The following is a 22441-nucleotide window of genomic DNA, read 5'->3' as shown; positions in this document are numbered from 1 at the left end:
TTTTACCTATTTCCATGAAAACAAATTTTTTTAATGCTTTAAGTTTGGGGACCTAGAAAAATAAGCCTGGTTATCTGGAAAATCCACTTTTCCACATGGAAAATCCCCCGCCCCCAGCCCTGGTAAAACAGTGAGGGGCTACTGATTTTCCACTGAAGGAGGCAGTATCTTGCCTCAGGGATTATTGTTGTTGTTCAGTCACTAAGTCGTGTCTGACTCCTTGTGACCCCCTGGACTACAGCATACCAGGCTTCCCAGTCCTTCACTATCTCCCAGAGTTTGCTCAAACTCATGTCTCTTGAGTCTGTGATGCTCTCTAACCATCTCATCCTCTGCTGCCCCCTTCTCCTTTTGCCTTCAATCTTTCCCAGCATTAGGATTTTTTTCCAAAGAGTCTGCTCTTCACATCAGGTGGCCAAAGAACTGGAGCTTCAGCTTCAGCATCAGTCCTTCCAAGGAATATTCAGGACTGATTTCCTTTAGGATTGACTGGTTTGATCTCCTTGCAGAGTTCAAGGGACTCTCAAGAGTCTTCTCCAGCACCACAATTCAAAAGCAGCAATTTTTCAGCACTCAGCCTTCTTTATGGTCCAACTCTGACGTCTGTACACGACTACTGGAAAAACCACAGCTTTAACTATACGGACCTTTGTTGGCAAAGTGATATCTCTGCTTTTAAATACACTGTTTAGGTTTGCCTCTGGGATACCAGCCCCCTGATCACGGCTTTCCTGGCAATTGCTCCACTCTATTTCATTAATGACTCACTTCTCTGTCTCCCCGGCTGGCCCATGCATTTCTTGCAGACTGGGATAGGGTCTTTTATCTCTTCAGCCCTGATATCTACCACAGTCCTAGCACATTGTAACCGTTCAATAAACATTCATTAAACAAGTAAAAGAACAGTGTCAAGGCCATAGCTTCTACTCTCTGCCTTTCCTTTAACAAGAAGACATTAAAAGCCTTGCCGTACAATCACATAATAGCATACCCCAGGATAAATTTGTGTGTTCATCACACTGGCCTACAGATCAATAACGCAGTTGACTATAATCACCCCATTTTCAAAGAGGAGGAAAAGGAATAAGACATGTCATTTCTGCAACTTTAGAGATTTTTTTTTCAATTTCTTTTATGCATGACTTAAGAAAAGATATCCCAGGAACTTGGCTTGAATTTCTGGATTCAAGTTGAATTTCTGATATTTGAGCCTCTGGAAATGGTCCCAATGGATACATTTATACAAGATGCCATTAGCACCTGAGTGGAAACAAACCGGTGACTAGGAGAATTTTACTTCCTACAAGATCAAATAACAGTCATGAAGCACGAACTGGATCTGTCGACGGCTGCACCAAAACAGAGAATCAGTGGACAGTACGGCAGTTCTAAGGCCCTCTCTGCAAAGTCAGCTGGGAAAGGGGGCATCAGAACTGGCACAGGGGGTAGGTCACCTATAGGGTAAAACAAAGCTGCCAACTGGATGTGTTCCCCTGAAACAGCTTTGCAGTGTCGCGCCTCGCTCAAGGAGCACAGGCTCAGCCAACAGATGACCAGAAGGAGGAGGTGAGGAGGGAGAGAAAGCCTCGTGTGTGCATGCGTGCTAAGTCACTTCAGTCATGTCTGACTCTGTGACCCTATGGACCGTAGCCTGCCAGGCTCCTCTGTCTATGGGATTTCCCAGACAAGAATACTGGAGCTGGTTGTCATGACCTCCTCCAGGGATCTTCCCAACCCAGGGATCGAACCCATGCCTCATGCATCTTTTGCATTGGCAGGCAGGTTCTTTACCGCTAAGGGCTACTCAGGAACCCCCTGGGAGAGAGCCTCAGCAACACCCAACTACAGCTGGGCCAGTGAGAAAAACATTGAGTCAAACAACCCCAGAGTTTGAAAGTGATCCATTTTTCTTTTCCCAACCTACAGCCCCCACTGAGAATTCCCACTCCCACCATGTCCCAGTCTTCTTTAGGATTCTGGAACCTAGAGAGAATTGCTCCCCAGAACATTTCTCTTGCCCACTCAGATTCCGTTTCTGGAAACGGCACTATCCAATCTCATCAGCAGGGCCCCAAGGTGGAAATGAATCACACAGGACACTGGTCCCAGGGATGGTGTGGAAAAAATACCAGGTCACCTACTGCTGCTGCTGCTGCTGCTGCTAAGTTGCTTCAGTCATGTCTGACTCTGTGTGACCACATAGATGGCAGCCCACCAGGCTCCCCCATTCCTGGGACTCTCCAGGCAAGAACACTGGAGTGGGTTGCCATTTCCTTCTCCAATGCATGAAAGTGAAAAGTGAAAGGGAAGTCGCTCAGTCGCGTCCAACTCTTAGCGACCCCATGGACTACAGCCTACCCAGGCTCCTCCATCCATGGGATTTTCCAGGCAAGAGTACTGGAGTGGGGTGCCATTGCCTTCTCCCTGAGGTTCATGAAAAGGATCGAGTAGCAATGAATCTACTAGGCTTTATGTCCAAGGGCTAATGAAGGCCAGACTATGACTTCAGCTTCTAGGACATAACCACAGATGATACAGCTGAAGAGGGTCCCCCACCCACAGCCAGGGGACAGCCTTAACTGAAGCCCATGTGGCCCCTGGAACTCCATGTTACCTCACCCTCTCGTGGATTGTAAACAGACTCAGTCCTGAGAACACTGTGATACTCTGTCTTCTTTGGAACCCACTTGTGTTCAGGGAGCTCCCCAAAGTGACTCTTCTATTTCAACCAGCTCGGTTCCCTTGGACTCACATTATTTATTTCTCTATATGCACCGTAGTTGTCCCTTGCTCATTCAGTCAGTTTCTGACCACTGCCTCTAACCCACATGTGAGTACATGCCTTCAGGTACATTCCATTATCAGGAGATGCAACAGCTGTTAATCCATCGCCCTGAGCCACCAAATTGATCCTTCCTACCCTGTCATACTCCATTCACTGACATCCTTGCCCTGCGAACAGCAAGGCCCTATAAATGCAAGCATTTCTTCTGCTTCTCCTATGCCAAGAGTTCTTAACCTTTGTTGATACATGGGTCACTTTCGAGAAACTGTTACGAACTTTTCCCCAGAAAAAAATAAACATATAGACTTGAAAATAATGTTAAGGGGTTCTTGACTCATAAAGCCCATTCTATGGACTCCAACTCATGACAAGAAATGATGACCATTCTAAAGAGACATGCAGTCAGAAGAGTGAGAGCTAGGGGGAATTCCCTGGTGGCCTGGTGGTTAGGACTCAGCACTTTCACTGTTGGGCCTGGGTTCAATTCTGGGTCAGGCAACTAAGATCCCACAAGCCAAGTAGTGTGGCCAAGAAAAAAAAAGTGAGAACTTAACCTAACTGTTCTCCATATGCATCAATGTCTACAGAGGATTTGGGAACAAAAGTTTGTTGGTTTCATCCCTGAGGTCCAGCCAGGTGCTGTCCTCACCTGCCCACTGAGCTCAGGCAGCAGGCTCATAATAAGCAACCAAGACAGCGGCTCCTCATTGAAGCTGGAAGACATATCAATACCCCTGCTCACGTCAATGCACTCCCACCTATGGGGCCAGCCCAGACCTTACACACCTTTCCCAATGGCCATCTAGGTGGCTCTGGTGCTACCTCGTCACCTTGACATAGTGAATAAAAAGGACTTCCAACAAGTCTGCCAGGCCACACCTTCTCTAGATTGCCTACTTCTCCATTCATCCCTCTCCTCCCCCGCCTCCTTCTCTCTCCCTCTCTCACACTCACACACGCATTCCAGCTGTCACTCAGGAAAGCAGTCAATGTCAGCATCCTGAGGCCTCCTTGGAGCAAATTTCCTGGAGCATACCATCACAGAAGACTGCTGAGCTCAGGAATGGTTGCCAATAGCCACTGGCCAGATTATATTTCCTGGGTCACTCTGACCTCCTCAAAGGCCACAGCCAGTAGCGATCTGGTATTCTCATGTTGACATCCTATTCCAACCCTCTCTGCTTTAAAACAAAGCAAAACCTTGATCTTGTCACAAATCTAAGTGGTTATCACATACACACAGGGTTGTCACCAACCTTCCCCCATCTATTCCAATAATGATTACATATTTGTAACAAAAACTGACCATGAAGATAATTGAGGGTGTGTGGACCCCAGGGACGGGGAGAGATCTCCCTGCCCTTCTGTAGACTAGGGACTTCACCTACTCTCATATGTAAAGTGAAAGTTGCTCGGTCGTGTCTGACTCTTTGTGACCCCATGGACTATACAGTCCATGGAATTCTCCAGGCCAGAATACTGGAGTGGGTAGTTGTTCTCTTCTCCAGGGGATCTTCCCAACCCAGGGATTGAACCCAGATCTCCTGCATTTCAGGGCGATTCTTTACCAGCTGAGCTACCAGGGAAGCCCTTCCTTTCCCAATCATGGGAATTCTCCCTCCATCCCACATATCTTTCCTACTGGTAGAGTATTAGCAAAAGAAACAAAACTCTAAGGTACCAAAAGAAGCCTCTCAAGATGAACCTCAGAGTCAACTCTGGATGTTGTGGATCATCATGTAAATTAGAAATTTACACAGATAATGTGTCACCAGAGTTTTATTCCAAGATCCAGTCCAATTCTGGCCTCTCCTGACATGTGTCAGGCAATGCGATGTAATTACAATGTTATCATAACCTATGTCTCACATGGTTGTCACTAACTAGATTTGTGATTTGGGGCAGGGCACTTCATGTCCCCCGGCCTCTGTCTCATCATTCATTCACTCAACATTTATTGAGAAACTAGTAGTTTCAGGCACTGTGCTAAGTGCTACTGACAACAGTGATGAGCAAGATATAGACCAGCTGAAGAATTTCCCACTCTATTGTTTACGTGTTAATATAAACAATTCATCATGTGACTGCATAATTAAGGCAATGGTGAAGGCTGGACAAGGTACTGGAGGAAAACTGGGAGGGGAGTACTATCTGACTGGGGCACAGAGGGGTCCGTAAAAATGAGAGGGTTGGACTTCCAGATAAAAGAGTCGGTTACTGTAAGATCATGATGCATTCCAAAAGGCCCCAGAAGGAATTTGGATATTTTGCTTCAGGGAAATGTGTGCAAACCACCCTCCACTAGTGTAGATAAGGTGTATACCATTGACGATTTGGCTCAGAGGTTAAAGCATCTGCCTGCAATGCAGAAGATCTGGGTTTGATCCCTGGGTCGGGAAGATCCCCTGGAGAAGGAAATGGCAACCCACTCCAGTATTCTTGCCTGGAGAATCCCATGGACAGAGAAGCCTGGTGGGCTACAGTCCACAGGGTCCCAAAGAGTCAGACACGACTGAGCAACTTTACTTTCACCTCTTCCAAATCGAAGAGAAGCCAGATTCTCATTATCAGACTTTCGTAGTACCCAATTTTAATGATTACCTACAAGTGTAAAGAACACTTGATAAAATCAAGTCTCTTCCAACTGAAAGGTCAGAAAACACATTATGTATACTTGTGCCATATACATACTTAACCAGCTGATGAAACAAACCCATCTTTTTTGGGGGCTGCACCCTGTGTGGCATGAGGGATCTTGGTTCCCTAAACAGGGATCAAACTGGTGCCTCCTGCAATAGAAGCACAGAGTCTTAACCACTGGACCGCCAGGGAAGTCTCAACACATCATTTATTGTTTAGTCACTAAGTCATGTCAGTATTCTTGGGCTTCCCTTGTGGCTCAGCTGGTAAAGAATCTGCCTGCAATGCGAGAGACCTGGGTCTGATCCCTGGGTTGAGAAGATCCCCTGGAGAAGGGAACAACTATCCACTCCAGTATTCTGGCCTAGAGAATTCCATGGACTGTATAGGCCACGGGGTCACAAAGAGTTGGACACAACTGAGCCTGTCCTTCACTATCTCCCAGAGTTTGTGCAAACTCATGTTCACTGATCCAACCATCTAATCTTCTACTGCCCCTTCTTCTCCTGCCCTCAATCTTTCCCAGCATCAGGGTCTTTTCCAATGAGTCAGCAACACATCTTTTAAGTGGGGAAAAAACTCAAACACAGACACACATAAAATCGAATCCATTATAAGATTTTCTTTCAAACAAAAAACAGAAATAAAACCTATTCATCTGTGATTGCTGGGAACTCACTCACCCTGAAATGCTATTGAACTAAAGTCTGCTAATTGTGGCTTACAATTAACTCAAGCACAAGTTAATACTGTCAATATTTAAATCCTCAAATACTGAAAACAACAGCGTTCCAAATGCCTAAAAGGTCAATATTTATCCTTCCAAGTTATTTACTTTTTTTGCTTATCTGTTTTTTTCTATACTTACTACAACAAATATGTTTTGATGCTATAATGGTTAAACCCAGTAGAGATGATTATTTTACATAGAAAAAGTGTGTCCTCTCCCATTAAAATACTGTTTTTCCTATTTTCCCAAGGTAGTGTGAGGAAGATGATACACATCCAGAATGGATGGTAAGTCAGTTATATCTACAACTCAGTGCTTAGATTTTGTTCTACCCTGAAGAAGAAATACAGGTAAAATACAAAGTTTTCCCATCCTATTTTCTATTCATCAGTTTATGTATTTTGATATATACATTTGCTATATATTTATTTATCAAAAGTTTTATGTGTTAAGAAGCTATCTCAGTGGTTGCACACTGATGTAAATGTACTTAAAGCCACCGAACTGTACACTTAAAAACAGTTAAAATGGTAAATTTTATGTGATGTATCTTTTACCACATTAAAAAATAAATAATGAAAAATGTTTCATTTTTTTAAAAAATGCAATTCCCTTGTGTATATGGATCTTGAACCGTAACTTTTCTAAAGTCCCTCATTAGTTCTGGTAGCTTTTTCAGACACATTCCTTAGGATTTTCTATGTACAATCAAGTCTCTGTAAATACAGCTTTATCACTTCCTTTAAAACAAAAAAAGATATCTCTACATTAACAAAGCAAAGGCTACCAGAATATAAAATCTCTTTTTCTGTACCCTCAAATGCATTTTTTTTTACTAAAATTTTTTTTTAATATTTGGCTGTGCTGGGTCTTCGTTGCTGCATGGGCCTTTCTGTAATTGCGGCGAGCAGGGGCTGCTCTCTAATTGCAGCACTTGGGTGTCTCACTGCCATGGCTTCTCTTGTTGCAGATCATAGGCTCTAGAGCACACGGGCTTCAGTAATTGCGGCACATGGGCTCACTAGTTGCAACTCCCAGGCTCTACGGCCCAGGCTCAGTAGTAAGATATGCCAAAGAGGAAGAACCATGTCATACAGATGTCAACTCAGATTAGGGAAGATCAGATTAAAATTACTTTGATTCCAACACGTGAGAATAGTTTGAGAATGATTTTGCTTCAACATGTGATTAACAGAAAAACACCTAAGTCATGTATCATTCCTGAGCCATGGAGGAACTATGGCAGAGGGAAGTGGACACAGGCCGTTTCCAGGGTTCCTGGGCTATCATCTTACTCAATCACAGAGTGATTCAACCCAGGGGGCACTGTTTCTACCTGTTTGGTCTCGGTCCATCCAGAAGGCACTCACTGACTGGCCTCTGTCACTCATTTACAGATGGGACTGAAGCAGGCAAGGGAAAGGACGCGGACAGTTCTCACAGAGAATCCTCAGAACACTCACAGATCCCCACCCTCCCCCCAAAGAGCCTGCACAAAGGGACTGTCTTGAGACCTGCAGAACCTTGGGGTCAGCCACCAAAGTCTTAAACCAGAGCAGTAAGGAGCCCAGGGGGCAGACAGGCCAGGACTAAGAAAATGAGAGCTCCAAAACAAACAAAAACCATTAATAAAAAGTGTGAGGGCTAGATTTTCCAATTTTCAGTTAGGCTGTTAAATAACTATTCTTAGAACCTAAAAGGTTTTGTTAAATTGTGTTGATTTAACAAACTAAATGATAGAAAGCAGGAAACTAAAACCATGTCAAAAGTTAATTTTTAATAATCTCCTAAATGGGCTAGCCAAATACACTAGCCTGGCATAGCTAAAGAGAGGTACTGGTAGCATAAGCAACACCAGTAGAGTCAAAGCGACTACCAATGTCAGGGTTTCCCTTGTGGCTCAGCTGGTAAAGAATCTGCCTGCAACGCGGAAGACCTGGGTTCGATCCCTAGGTTGGGAAGATTCCCTGGAGAAGAGAAAGGCTACCCACTCCAGTATTCTGGCTGTCAACATACATATAAAAACAGTGGAAGCTCTAGAAATAAAAACAGTCCCAGATACTACAGGAAATCAAACTATTAGATACAACAACATATTAAAGCAGTAATAGAAGATATTGCATCTTACTACAATGCTTCCAAAAATGGAAACTTTCTTATTTCATCAGAAAAAAAAAAAAAAAAACCTAATGAAATTTTTTCCTGTCTGGCACAATAGAATCTTAAAAAGGAACTCTGACCAGAGCACCAAGCCAAATACATTGAGACTTAAACAGAAATCACCTTTACTGTAAGAAGGAGAAAAAAATACAACTTACAACAGAAGAAAGGAAACTACAAACTATAACAATACCATTATTAGTAAATTATGCAAACACACTTTTTGAAAAAGAAATAAGCCTCAGTTTCCTCATTCATGAAATGAAAAGTTGAAATAGACTAAGTACTCAGTGATCAAAAATTGTATGTGTTTAAAAGTTATCTTGAGGGGAGTTCCCTGGTGGTCCAGTGGTTAAGAATCCACCTGCCAATCCCAGAAGATTCCACATGCTGCCTTAGTGCCCAGCAACTAAGCCTGGGCACCACAATTACTCAGCCTGTGAGCTGCAGCTACTGAAGCCTGCATGCCCTAGAGCCTGTGCTCCGCAGTAAGAGAAGCCACCACAATGAGAAGTCAGGACACCACACTAAGAGCAGCCCTTGCTCACTGCAGCTAGAGAAAGCCCGGGAGCAGAAATGAAGACTCAGCGCCGCCAAAAATACATAAATAAATATATATTTACTAAAGAAAATCCTTTAAAAAAAAAAAGAAGCTATTTTTTGAGGCTTCTCTGGTGGTCCAGTGGTTAAGAATCTACCTTGCATTGCAGGGGACAAGGGTTAGATCCCTGGTTGGGAAACTAATATCCCACATACCTCTGCGCAACTAAGCCACAATTAGAGGCACAACTAGAGGGTCCATGCGCTACAACAAAGGATACCTCACGACACAGTGAGATCCTGTGTACCTCAACTGAGATCCGACACAGCTAAATAAATAAATAATTTAAAAAAAGAAGCTGTCTTGGGTGAGGTCGGGAGGGATGGATTGGGAGCTTGGGGTTAGCAGATACAAACTATTATATACAGAATAAACAACAAAGTCCTAATGTATAGCGGAGCAAACTATATTCAGTATCCTGTGATAAACCATAATGGAAAAATGGTTATAATGGGAAATGAGCTAGAGGGTTCACAGGAGTCCCCAGGAACCCCTTCTGAGGAGAACTGCCTCAACCCTTCCCTTTTCTTAGGGTGTGGTTGTCATTTTCTCTGCAAACTGAAAGAGGAAAGGTTGGATCAAGACGGTGATGCACAGTGGTAACAATTTGAAGACAGACCCTCCATTCTTCACAAAGAAATTAGTTACATACAACAGATAATGAAAGTGACAGAAATATGTCTATCTTTCTAAAAGCTACTTTTCTGGAAAGTACACTTAAAGAATATCAAGATAAGAAAATTAAATGCATTTTAAAGCAGGCATCCCTAGCAAAATGTATTTTAGGGCAGGCTGAAATGAGGGCCTAAGGTCATCCATTTGATGAAACTGTATCTGTTAGCAATTATGAGAGTGCAGCAATCAGGGATAACATGGGCATGAACTAAGGACAAGAGCAGAATCCTGAAAATGCCATCATGAAATACGTAATTTCCAATCAACAGTACAAGAAGGGATGCAAAAACTACATAATAAAATAAAAAATTGAAATTTCCCCTAACTTTTTTCCAGTGAGTATAAATATATTAAAACATTATCATTTATTTTTAAAATACTGCATGATTTCTTTTACAGAGGCATTGGTGGCATATACAAATTCACCTCATTCAAGTAATTCCTAAAAGAGCATACTCAAATTTATACCTGGGATAAGTTTTTCATTTGAAATCAATTATGGGACTTCCCTGGTGGCTCAGATGGTAAAGAATCTACCTGCAATGTGGGAGACCTGGGATCAATCCCTGCACTGGGAAGATCCCCTGGAGGAGGGCATGGCAACCCATTCCAGTAGTCTTGCCTGGAAAATCCCCATAGACAGAGGAGCCTGGTGGGCTACAGTCCAGGGGGTCGAAAAGAACTGGACACGACTGAGCAACTAAGCACAGCACACATGGGACTTCCCTGGTGGTCCAGTGGTTAAGACTACCTTCCAATGCAGGGGGTGTGGGTTCGATACCTGGTCAGGGAACTAAGTTTCCACATGATGTGGGGTATGGCCAAAAGTTTTTTAAAAATAAAATATAAAAGAATTATGAAGTATATAGGGTACAATTATATGATCCTTGTTAATTTTTATGTTCTTAAACGTCTAAAATAAAAGTTTGAAAGTTTAATTGTAGATATCTTTAAAATTTTAAATGTTTAGGTCTTGTTATGTGGTGTAAATAGCTGAATCCTAAGTGTATTATTTCAGCCTGGTCAGTCATCTCTGTTTCAGCACTCTTGCTTCAATAAGTAATCAAAAGACTCAGGAGAGCATATTGTTGAGCAATGCTCCTTAAACTTCAACATGCCTGCACATAACTCTAGGATCTCCTGAAAATGCAGATTCTGATCCAGTAGATCTGGGGTGGGACCTGAAATGTTTTTTTTCTTTCTTGTAATCGTCGTGTCCGATTCTTTGTGACCCCATGGACTGTAGCCTGCCAGGCTCCACTGTCCATGGGATTTTCCAGGCAAGAATACTGGAGTGGGTTGCCATTTCCTCCTCCAGGGGGGCTTTCTGACCCAGGGATCGAACCCATATCTCCTGTCTCTCCTGCACTGGCAGGAGGATGCTTTTACCACTGAACTACCTGGGAAGCCCTGAGATGGTTATCTTTTAACAAGCCTGTAAGTTACACTGATGCTGCTGAGCCAGGACAAACCTGAGGACCATAGCTAGAGAGCAATGGCTTTCAAACTGAGGTGTGTGAATATCATGGGGAGGGCTCCTTAAACCAGATTGTTGGGCTCCACCCCCAAGTCTGAGGTGGGGTATGAAATTCTGCATTTCTGTGTTTTTGTGGGGTTTTTTTTGGCTGAACCAGCAAAGCTTATGGGATCTTAGTTCCCCAAGCAGGGGTTGAACCTATGCCCTCAGTAGTGAAAGCACCACTGGACCTCCAGGGAACTCCCTGCATTTCTAACAAGTTCCCAGGCAATGCTGATTCTGTTTGTCTGGCATCCACTCGTTGAGAATCATTACTATCAAGGAAAGAATATTAGATTGTGAGAAAATACCTGGGATTAGCCTCAGCTCTGTTACTAACTGGCCCTCTGACTCAATCAAGTAGAAATACAGTGAGCTGCAATTAAAAGAACATTAAATTAAAAGCAACTTAAATAAATAGTAGTTTGTTTTTCTCCCTTGGTAAATCCAGAGGTAGGCAGTCCAAGCTTGAGGTTAGGAAACCATCAAGGACACATGGCCTTTTTTTCTTTTTTAGTATTTTGGCCATGCTATACAACATATGGGATTTTAGTTCCTCCACCAGGGATTGAGCCATGTCCCCTGCAGTAGAAGTGCAGAGTTTTAACCACTGGATCCCCTGGGATGTCCCAGGGGCACATGGCCTTTCTATTTTGTGTTGCTCCATCACTAATGCGTGGCTTTTTGTGCTCCTGGACACAAGACAGCTGCTGAACCAACTTCCAAGCAGAAGAAAGGGAATAGAGCAAATGTGGAAAGGGCATCCGGCTGCACTTGCCTTTTGAAAAAGTTTTCCCACGAGTCTTGCTCCATGGCTTCTGTTTACATCTCACTGGCAGAACGAAAGCAACCGTAGACCAATCATTGGGAGGTGACTAGATAGAGCAGACTGGACTCACCAACCACCAGTGTCTACCACAGTGATCTCAGACGCAGACACAAATCTTAACATGATATCAAGACAAAGAGAAGCTCCAAAACGTCAGTACACAGCTCTCTAAACCCCCGTCTCCTCATTTGTAAAGTGTATGAGATGCACTCATACACGGCAGGACAGGTCACCTGCAGTGTGGATCTATCCTGTATACTGTGGGACATTTAGCATCTCTGATCTCTAGGTACTAAAAGTGAGTGCTGTCCACCCTCACTTGTGTGATACAGCCAAACAGGCCTCTGCTGGTTCGCAAGTGCCTCCTGGTTGGTATAAAGCACGGGAGGGTGATTATCTTCTGGGGTTGGAAACCACTGTACTAGATGGTGTCAGGTCCAAAATCGTGTGACTCTTTCTGGCCTCTTCAATAAAGGCTAGTTTTGTTTGTTTTTCTGAAGCCCTGGCTATACAGCAGAAGCATGGGTCCCCACTCTCCACCTCATGATGGGTAGGCATTCTTTCATCTCCTTACTGCTATTTTTAGACAATTAACTTTTTAAAAGTATAATTTACAATGTTGTGTTAGTTTTTGGTGCACAGCAAAGTGATTCAGATATATATATATATAGACATATATTCTTTTGAAGATTCTTTTCCATTATAGTTTATTACCATATATTACAATTTAGTTCCTTGTGCTATACATTAGGACTATTTGTTGTTTATCCATTCTAAATGTAATAGTTTGCATCTACCAAACGCAAACTCTCAGGCCATCCCTCTTCCTCTCACCCCCCCTAGGCAGCAAGTCTGATCTCTGTGTCTGTGAGTCTATTTCTGCTTTGTAGATAAGTTCATCTGTGTCATATTGTAGATTCCACATATAAGTGATATCATATGGTATTTCTTTCTCTTTTGAACTTACTTCACTTCGTGTAATCCCTGTGTCCATTCATGTTGCTGCAAATGGCATTATTTCATTATTTTTTATGATTGAGTGGTATTCCATTGTGTGTATGTACCACATTTTCTTCATTCATTCATCTACCAGTGGACATTTAGGTTGCTTCCATGTCTTGGCTATTGTAAAGAGTGCTGCTGTGAACACCGGGATGTGAGTATCTTTTCAAATTAGAGTTTTCTCCAGATATATGCCCAGGAGTGGAATTGCTTGATCATATGGCAACTCTATTTTTAGTTTTTTTAAGGAACCTTCATACTGTTCTCTATAGTGGCTACAATTTACATTCCTACCAACAGTGTAGGAGTGTGGGAATTTTTTTTCACATCCTTTTCTTTACATCCTCTCCAGCATTTATTATTTGTAGAATTTTAGATAATGGACATCTGAACTCTGTGAGGTGATACTTCATTGTAGGTTTTTAAAAATATTTTTTTTATTTGGCTGTGCTGGATCTTTGTTGTGCCACACAGGATCTTTGATCTCCATTGCTACATGCGAACTCTAAGCTTTAGCACATGGGACCTAGTTCCCTGACAAGGGATCAAACCTGGGTCCCCTGCATTGGGAGTGTGACGTCTTAGCAACTGGACCACCAGGAAAATCCCTTCATTGTAGTTTTAATTTGCATTTCTCTAATAATAATAGATGTTGAGCAACTTTTCATGTGCCTATTGGCACATGTCTTCTTCAGAGAAGAACAACTTTTGATCGAGTTATTTGTTTTGTTGAGTCGTATGTGGTGGTTTAGTTGCTAAGTTATGTCTGACTCTTTGCGGCTCCATGGACTATAGCCCGCCAGGCTCCTCCATCCATTGGATTCTCCAGGCAAGAATACTGGAGTGGGTTGCCATTTCCTTCTCCAAGGGATCTTCCTGACCCAGGGATCGAACCCAGGTCTCCCGCATCACAGGCAGATTCTTTACTGACTGAGTGACGAGGGAAGCCCTTTGAGTTGTATGAGCTCTTTGTATATTTTGGAAATTAAGCCCTTGTCCATTGCATTGTTTGCAAATATTTTCTCCCAGTCCATAGGTTTAGATAATTACTCTCGCCTTGCTGAAAAAGCCACCCTCCTCTTTTGAGGCACCTATTATCCACCACCACACTCTTCTGCTTGTTCCAAAGATCCAACTACTTCCACGTCACTCTTCAACATTCTCCAGATTTTCCTCTCCACTCCAAACCTCACCTTCATGTTTACATCCACATGGATGGTCCTGGTTGGACTGGCTGTTTCTTGACCTCCTCACCTCCATACACACTATGGACAAACCACACCACCTGCCATCCCACAAACTATTCCTTAACCTCAAACCTGACTGGCTAACTCTTGCACCACCACTTCCTGCACCTCAACCTTCTCATTCCCTTAGTCCCACTCTGTTACTTCTCATGTTGATTTCATTCTTCCAAGCTATCAGTCCCTTCCTAGCTTCACATTCTTCTCCAGGCAGTCTGCATAATTTGATCCATCCTTCATTTACTCCCCTGATCTTCGCCCCCATCCTCCTGGTAAAACCCAGCCCTGGCTTTCACTGATCTGCGCTCTGACTCCCACACCTGGGCAGCTGAACACTGCCCAAGGCAGCACACTCCCACCTGGACTACTGCCTTGACGTCCTGGTGGTCCCTAACTGTCCCAGCCCTCTCCACCCACTGGGCTGGGAGACCTCATACTTGTGCCTGTCAGCTCTCTCTTCCGCTCCCTACCTTTGTCACCTCCCCTCTTACTCTCAGCAGATAGCTTCACTCCTACTAGATGGTGAAAATAGAAGCCATCAGGCAGAATGCCCCTCAACTTCCTGTCCCCTGCTCCCACCCCACTAAAACACTTATTTTTATCCACACTCATCCTTTCCTCCCTTTCATTGTGGGAAAAGTTTCCTTCCTATAGTTAATCCCTCCACCTGAGCCCTGCATCCCAAGAGCTCCAGTCTCCTCAGGAACTTGGTTCTTAAAATCCCCTTTGTCCCTTCAGCATTTCAACATCATGTTGAAATACTGAGGCTTTTGCAAGCTTCTCCTATGCTCTAAAAAACAGTGTTCCCCAGACACTACATTCCCACCTCCTCGGTACAAGTCTCCCTTTCTCTCTTTTCCCCTTGAGAGCTAAGTTCTTTTTTAATTGCTGTTTTATTATTATTTTATTTTGGATCTTAGTTTCAACCAAGGATAGAACCCATGCCCCCTGCAGTGGAAGCATGGAGTCTTACTACTAGACTGCCAGGCAAGTCCCTAGAGCTGAGTTCTTAACCCTTATCACACCACAGATGCTTCTGGAATCCGGGGCATGCTTTTGGCAGTCTGGTGAATGATGCAGTTTTTAAAAAAAAATTTTTTTTAATTAATTAATTTGGCTGCACTGGGTCTTAGCTGTGGCACTCAAGATATTTGATCTTTGTTGTGGCATGTGAACTCTTAGTTGTGGCATGAGGGTCTAGTTCCCTGACCAGGTTTTGATATAGGTTTGATCCCTGTATCCGTCTGGGAATATTCCACATGTCGCAAGGACAACTAGGCCTGTGCACCATAACTACTGAGCCTATGTGCTGCAGCTACTGAAGCGTGAGCACCTAGAGCCTGTGCTCTGCAATAAGAGAAGCCGCTGCAATGAGGAGCCCACACAACACAATGAAGCGCTGTCCTCACTTGGTGCAACTAGAGAAAGTCCATGCAAAGCTATGATGCCCCAGTTCAAAATAAACAAATAAATAAACTATGGTATAATCATACATGTACTTCTTTCATTTTATTTTTGTGTCATCCATGAATGTATTAAATAACAAGATCTCGAGGGGGCCTAACAACTCATTCACAGGTAGTGAAGATTATAAACAATATTTTGTAACATCTGCATCAGCTGTGATGTGATCTAAAAATATCTGTGATTTTTAGCAGTAACAGAGTCACAGGTACTGCTTGTACTAGTGAAGTGTGATGCCTACAGTTACAATGGAAGGGAAGGCTAAGTTTTAAATAGAGGTGAGTGAAAAATCAAAATAATAATTCATTCAAGTTCATGGTCTATTCTATCCATAAACCCCTTGGAAGCAATCTATGATCCCCATATTAAACTCGCTGTTTCAAACTCCCTGCCCACCTCCTTATCTTCCACATGTCTTAATTTTATGTTTCCTCAAATATTCATCAGTGCCAACTATATATAAGGCTAAGTAACTTTTGCCAGGAGATGCAGGAGACATGGGTTCGATCCCTGGGTCAGGGAAGATCCTCTGGAGGAGGAAATGGCAAGCCATTCCTCCAGTATTCTTGCCTAGGAAATCCCATGGACACAGGAGCCTGGCAGGCTACAGTCCATGGGGTCACAAAGACTTGCACATAACTGAGCGACTAAGAATACACATACAACCTTTTGCAATCTAGCTGTTACTCCCAGGGTTACTATACTCACTGAAGTCATTAGTAGTCCCCCACACTAGAAAGACCCTTTTCTATCTCCATATTACTCTATCTTCCTACAGCCTCAGATGTCAAATCATTTCCTCCTTACAACGTTCTCTTTCCTAGGTTTCTGCAGTATCCTTCTCTGTGGCTATGCCTCCATTGTCGCTTAATCGCTAAGTTGTGTCCAACTCTTTTGCAACCCCATGGACTGTACCCTGCCAAGCTCCTCTATCCACGGGATTTCCCAGGCAAGAATACTGGAGTGGGTTGCCTCCAGCTGCAAGTAAGAACAATAATTTTTAAAAAAGTTTAAACTATAAGGAACTGTCCCACATTTCAAGAGGTCCAGATACAAGGCAGCTCCAGGGCTGATGAATTTGATGGCTCAGCAGCAGCATCAGGGACCCAGGTGCCTTCCATCTTTCTGCTCTACCATCTTCAACATGATGGCTTATCTTCAAGAAGCTCTGCACAATTAAAAGATGACTGCAGCAGTCCCAGGTGCCAACATGCAACTGAAGAAGTGTAAATTTTCCTTTCATTCTTTACAATGTCTCGTGGCTTGCAGGATCTTAGTTCCCTGATTAAGGGGGTTGGATGCAAGCCTCCGCAGTGAAAGTGCCAAATCCTAACCACTGGACCACCAGGGAATTCCCTCTTCCTATCTGTTTTTATCCAGTGAGGAGATCTTCCCCAGAAGCCCCCAGAAGTCTTTCCTTACATCTCACGGACCTGAATTGCATCACATATCCCTTCCTAAATCAGTTGCTGGCAAGGAAATTGTGAGAACCATAGTTGGCTTGGATTAATCAGGATTTACTGCTGCTTGGAGGAGAGGTGGAATGCAGAACAAAATCATGGCTCTGCCAGGAACAAGGAGGGTAGGCAATCAAACCTCACTGATAGGCTCTAATTTTTCTTCTGCCTTTTTGTTTGCTCTTTCATTTTTCTTTGCAATAAAATCTTCCTACTCCTTAGATGTTATATTCTATTGGGTTCCATTCCAGTTCTCTTCCAGTCCAGGACCATCCCACACCATGTATCCTCCCTGAGTGATCCTATTCAGGCCCAAGGCTTCTACTGCCACTTGGGTACAGCCAACTCTCCACCTAGACCCTGCTGCTTCGCTCTGGGCCCCTGTATTCTCTGTTGCCTGCCAGCTCCCAACTTCTATCTGGATATTCCCCAGGCTTCTCAAACTCAACCTCTGCAAACACGTTCCTCCTGAATTCCCATGTCTCAGTACATGGCCCTACCTTCACCCAATGTCCCAAGATTGAAATCTGTCCGCTCAGACTCTTCCCTCTCCCTTAATCCCATGACACATCCAGTCATCTTGAACTGTTATAGATTCTCTCCACTCTCTCTCTAGAATCTGTAGCTTGGGCAGGGCCCTTCTCATGTCAGGCCTGGCTAGAAACCTTGCCTGTTGCTCCATTCAAGCATGCCCATCTCACTGATATCAGAGGGATCGTTCCTTTTTTATTTTTTAAGATTTTTTAAAAATGTGGACCATTTTTAAAGTCTTTACTGAATTTGTTACAATATTGCTTCTGTTTTATCTTTTGTTTTTTTTTGGCTGTGAGGCAAGTGGGATCTTAACTCCAGATCAGGGATTGAACCTGCACTCTACACTAGAAGGCAAAGTCTTAACCACTGGATTGCCAGGGAAGTTCCTTTTTTCTTTTTATTTATTTAAAATTAATGTATTTATTATTATTTTATTTATGTTTAATATTTATTTATTTGGCTGTGTCAGGTCTTAAGTTGTGGCCTTAGTTAGGGCAACAAACTCTTAGTTTTGTGCACGTGGGATCTAGTTCACTGACCAGGGATCAAACCTGGGACCCCTGCGTTGGGAGCAAGGACCCACTGGAGCCACCAGGGAAGTCCCCAATCCATTTTTTTCTGAGCTTGTGTTTTCTTCTTACTGATTTGTATCCACTCTCTTTCCCTCACCCCCATTTTCTCCACCTGCCTAATTCCTACTAGACATTCAAGATAGGCCAGGGATGACCTCCTCCAAAAGTGAAAGTCACTCAGTTGTTTCTGACTCGTTGTGACCCCATGGACAATACAGTCCATGGAATTCTCTAGGCCAGAATACTGGAGTGGGTAGCCTTTCCCTTCTCTAGGGGATCCTTCCCAACCCAGGGATCGAACCCAGGGCTCCTGCATTGCAGATGGATTCTTTACCAGCTGAGCCACAAGGGAAGCCCTAAAATACTAGAGTGGGTAGCCATCCCTTCTCCAGTGGATCTTCCGAACTCAGGAATTGAACTGGAGTCTCCTGCACTGCAGGTGATTCTTTATCAACTGAGCTATCAGGGAAGCCCTCCTCCAAAAAGTATTCCCCGATTCTCTGGCCTCTTCCTGCCCCCACCCCAAGTTAAGCCAGCTCTATACTCTCTACACCTGGAGAAGGCAATGGCACCCCACTCCAGTACTCTTGCCTGGAAAATCCCATGGATGGAGGAGCCTGGTGGGCTGCAGTCCATGGGGTCGCTAGGAGTCGGACACGACAGAGCGACTTCACTTTCACTTTTCACTTTCATGCATTGGAGAAGGAAATGGCACCCCACTCCAGTACTCTTGCCTGGAGAGTCCCAGGGACGGGGGAGCCTGGTGGGCTGCCATCTATGGGGTCGCACAGAGTCGGACACGACTGAAGCGACTTAGCAGCAGCAGCAGCAGCAGACTCTCTACACACCAACGCTGCTGTGTATTTATCTCCTCTACAAGTTCATGAACACTTGGGTCTGTTACCACTATTTCCTCTCTCATATTAGTGTGCTATGTGTAATGTAGGTGCATAATAAAAGAATAAGCGAATAATAGGCAAATAGGATTACCTTCAGGTTTATTTTCTTTTTCGTATTCCTTAAGAAAACAACACAGAACAAAACAGCCAGTTTTGTTCTATTTCACAACCAAAATATGAATTTAGTAAAACTCCTTTCACATTTTACATTGTTTAACCTTTTTCCTTGGCATCATTTTGAAAGTTAAACTCCCTGGGGTCACAGTATCCCAGTCTCAAGACCCTGAGACACACCCTCATTTTCTCAGCTCACACACTGCCTCATTACTTCACAAGATACCTGTGCTCCTGGCCTACCATAGGCCAGGCATTCAGGAAAGCCCAGAAACAAAGGTGCCTCCCAAATAATGTCTTTTTAAAAAATATTTATTTTTACTTATTTGGATTTACTTGGCTGTGCTGGGTATTTGTTGCACCATGCAGAATCTTTGATCTTTGTTAAAGCATGTGGGATCATTCAGTTTCAGAATCTTTTTAGTTGTGGCATGTAAACTCTAGTTCCCTGACCAGGGATCGAACTCAGGCCCCTGCATTGGGAGTGAGGAGTCTTAGCCACTCACCCACCAAGGAAGTTCTCAAAATAATGTCTTATTGGGAATTCCCTGGGGGTCCAGTGGTTAAGACTCCAAGCTTTCACTGCTGAGGGTAAGGGTTCAGTCCCTGGTCGGGGAACTAAGATCCGGCAAGGCACAAGATGCAGCCACAAAACAAATTAAAGTTTTATTCAATCTGGGATGTTCAGTAAAGGCTTAGGACATTTAACAAACTTGTTCGTTGACAAATGCTACATGTATTATCAGATGCTAACCAAAGCCTCAGACAAAGGAATGCCAAATCCCACTACCTGAATCAGAGATCATAGAGCCAAACAAATAAAACTCAACACTCAATAATCAAGCTGTAGGTAATGACCTCCAGGTCCTATGATGGACCATGAACCTGGGCCTTCTGTTCAACCTCAACAGAAGTCTGCTCTGAAACTGAATCTGTAGGCTCATCACAAAGTAATTAGGTTTTAAGCTTTTTTCACATTTATTTAAAACAATCAATCATTTAGTTTTTACCCTGATTAAGATCTTTCATCTCTAGCAGCAAACTATATTTCAATTCCAATTGCATTTTATGATATAACAGCAGCTAATATTTGCTGAGTGTTGACTATGAGTCAGGCACTGTGCTAAGTGCTCATGCATCATCTCATTTAACCCTGACAGACAGGTCAGTTCTCAGCAGAAATGGAAAATACGCCCTGCTAATAACTGGGAGGATTTATGTTCAGCTCACCTAATGTACACAAGCACCTCAGTTTCCAACCCATTTCTGCAGAGGAGGAGGAGCCTCAAGCTTGTCAGAGATGGCCTCTTAAAGAAAACTTACACTGCAACTTCTCCAACTCCGAGAAATTCACACGTTCTAACCTGTTTGCCTATAAACCGAGATTTTAAGGAAGTTTCCCTGCTTCTGGGAGGAGGAGGAGCAAGGCACTATTGTTAATTAAGAAAAGGCTGAAATTAAATTCCCACGTTTCACAAGTGTTCCTAAAGGGCTTACAGCTTATTATTTTAAAGGAAGCAAACAACCATTCCAGGCTCAAAAGGAGGGGAGGCCTGGCAAGCTTACTGTCACCTCTGAAGCCTTGCCCTTCACCTGGGCAAATTCTAGAGGGGCCTGCCAAAGTCTCTGAAGACAGGCAGCCCTGAGGAGCTGTTTCGTCGGGGGAGGGGAGATTCAAGGCTAACGGAGGCGCTCTGACCCCACCCTCAAACTTCAAAGGAAGCAGCCAGATCCTCCCAGAAGACGCCGGCCGGCCTGCCTGCGGATACTCTGGGAGGGCGCGCGAACTCTTCCGACGGCAGGGCGGGAGCTGGCGGGGAGGCCCGGTAGGGTTAGGGGACGGAAACTGAGCCCGGGAGAGGACAGGCGTGGGGCGAGCCATCGCCTTCTAAAGAAGCCCAGAAGATTCTTGGCGGCCGGGGCTGGAAGGCGGCCGAGTTCTCCTTTAAAAAAAAAAAGAGAGAGAGAGAAAACAAAACCTAAAAAAAAAAAATCCTCGTCTGAGCTTGACTCTTGGCCGCGGTGCTCTCACCAGCGTCTCTGCAGCGGCTCCCAGAAAAAGCTCGCCAGACGGGGACAGACCCACAGCCCAATCGAGCGGAAGAGCGGCCAGAAGCCAGCCCACGTCGGAGCCAGGGCTTGGAATGTTGGGGGCGGGGGAGAGGCCGGACTGCACCGACTCTACAATAATTGGTTCGGAGACAATTGGCCATCCATATGGAAAAGATAAAGTAGATCCCTATCTTACAGCAGGCCTCCAAATAAGTTCCAGATGCACTAAAGACGTACAAGGAAACAAGCAAAACTACTATTGGGCTTTGGGACGAAAACAGCGAAGGACAGCTTTAAAATAGTGGGAGAAGAGGCAGGTCCTTTAAGAAGGAATAAAACGTGCAAATCGTAATTGAAGAGATGGATAACTTTGTCTACATTAAAATGAAAATCGTCTCTGAGGCAAAAGACATCATATACAAAGGGTAAAGACAAGCCATAGGCCCATAATATTTGCAATCCATAAAACCAAGAAAAAATTCGTAGAATATCTTGAATTAAGAGAAACAGCCCAATAGGGGAAAAAAAGAGGGGGGAGCAAAAGAAATAAACAGGCAATTCCCGGGGGTCAGTAACAAGAGAAAATTGAATCAGCTTTGATTGTGATCCTAACTGGAAGTTACAGCTATGAGTTACCTGGAGCTGACAAAAATGAAGATCTGATAACCCAAGTGTGGAACTGAGTATAGGGAAATAAGAATGCTATTGCTGGTTAAAAGTACAAGTTGGTACAACCATCTAGGAAAAAATATGCCAAACCTGGCAAAGTTGAAGCTGCACAAGCTCTTGGTAAAGATATTTTTCTTCAGGTTCACAAGTGGTTAACTCCTGTAGGCATTTGATGTAACAGCAAATAAGTGGAAACAATCAAATCACCCCTGTATGGAAATAGAATAAACTGTTTGTATCCATCCAATTAAATACTATGAAGCAGTTAAAAGGAACAAAATGAATCTACACTATCAACATAGCTAAATCACTAAAGCTAAAGTAGGGTGAAAATAGCAAGATACAAAAAGATATTACACTCTGATACCATTTATGTAAAATTTCAAAATAAAAAAATATATAGTAAAAATTCAAAATCATGCTTGCATGTTTAAAACTTTTTGAATTTTAAAATAGAAACCACAATGAGATACCACCTCACATTCATTAAGATGGCCT

General features: G+C 43.6%; 1 long non-coding RNA gene across 1 annotated transcript in view; it reads right to left on the bottom strand.

Annotated features, from left to right (window-relative positions):
* Positions 1–22441, bottom strand: part of LOC104990433 — a 41708-nt gene that overhangs the window by 18377 nt on the left and 890 nt on the right. The window contains exon 2 of the long non-coding RNA XR_825515.1: positions 22034–22152. This is a non-coding gene — a long non-coding RNA (uncharacterized LOC104990433). The remainder of the gene's footprint in view (positions 1–22033; positions 22153–22441) is intronic.

The sequence above is a fragment of the Bison bison genome, unplaced genomic scaffold, assembly GCF_000754665.1.
Source record: "Bison bison bison isolate TAMUID 2011002044 unplaced genomic scaffold, Bison_UMD1.0 scf7180017864180, whole genome shotgun sequence".
NCBI classification, from domain to species: Eukaryota; Metazoa; Chordata; class Mammalia; order Artiodactyla; family Bovidae; genus Bison; species Bison bison.
Note: the sequence above shows the minus strand (reverse complement) of the source record. Positions and strands in the feature narration are given on the sequence as shown.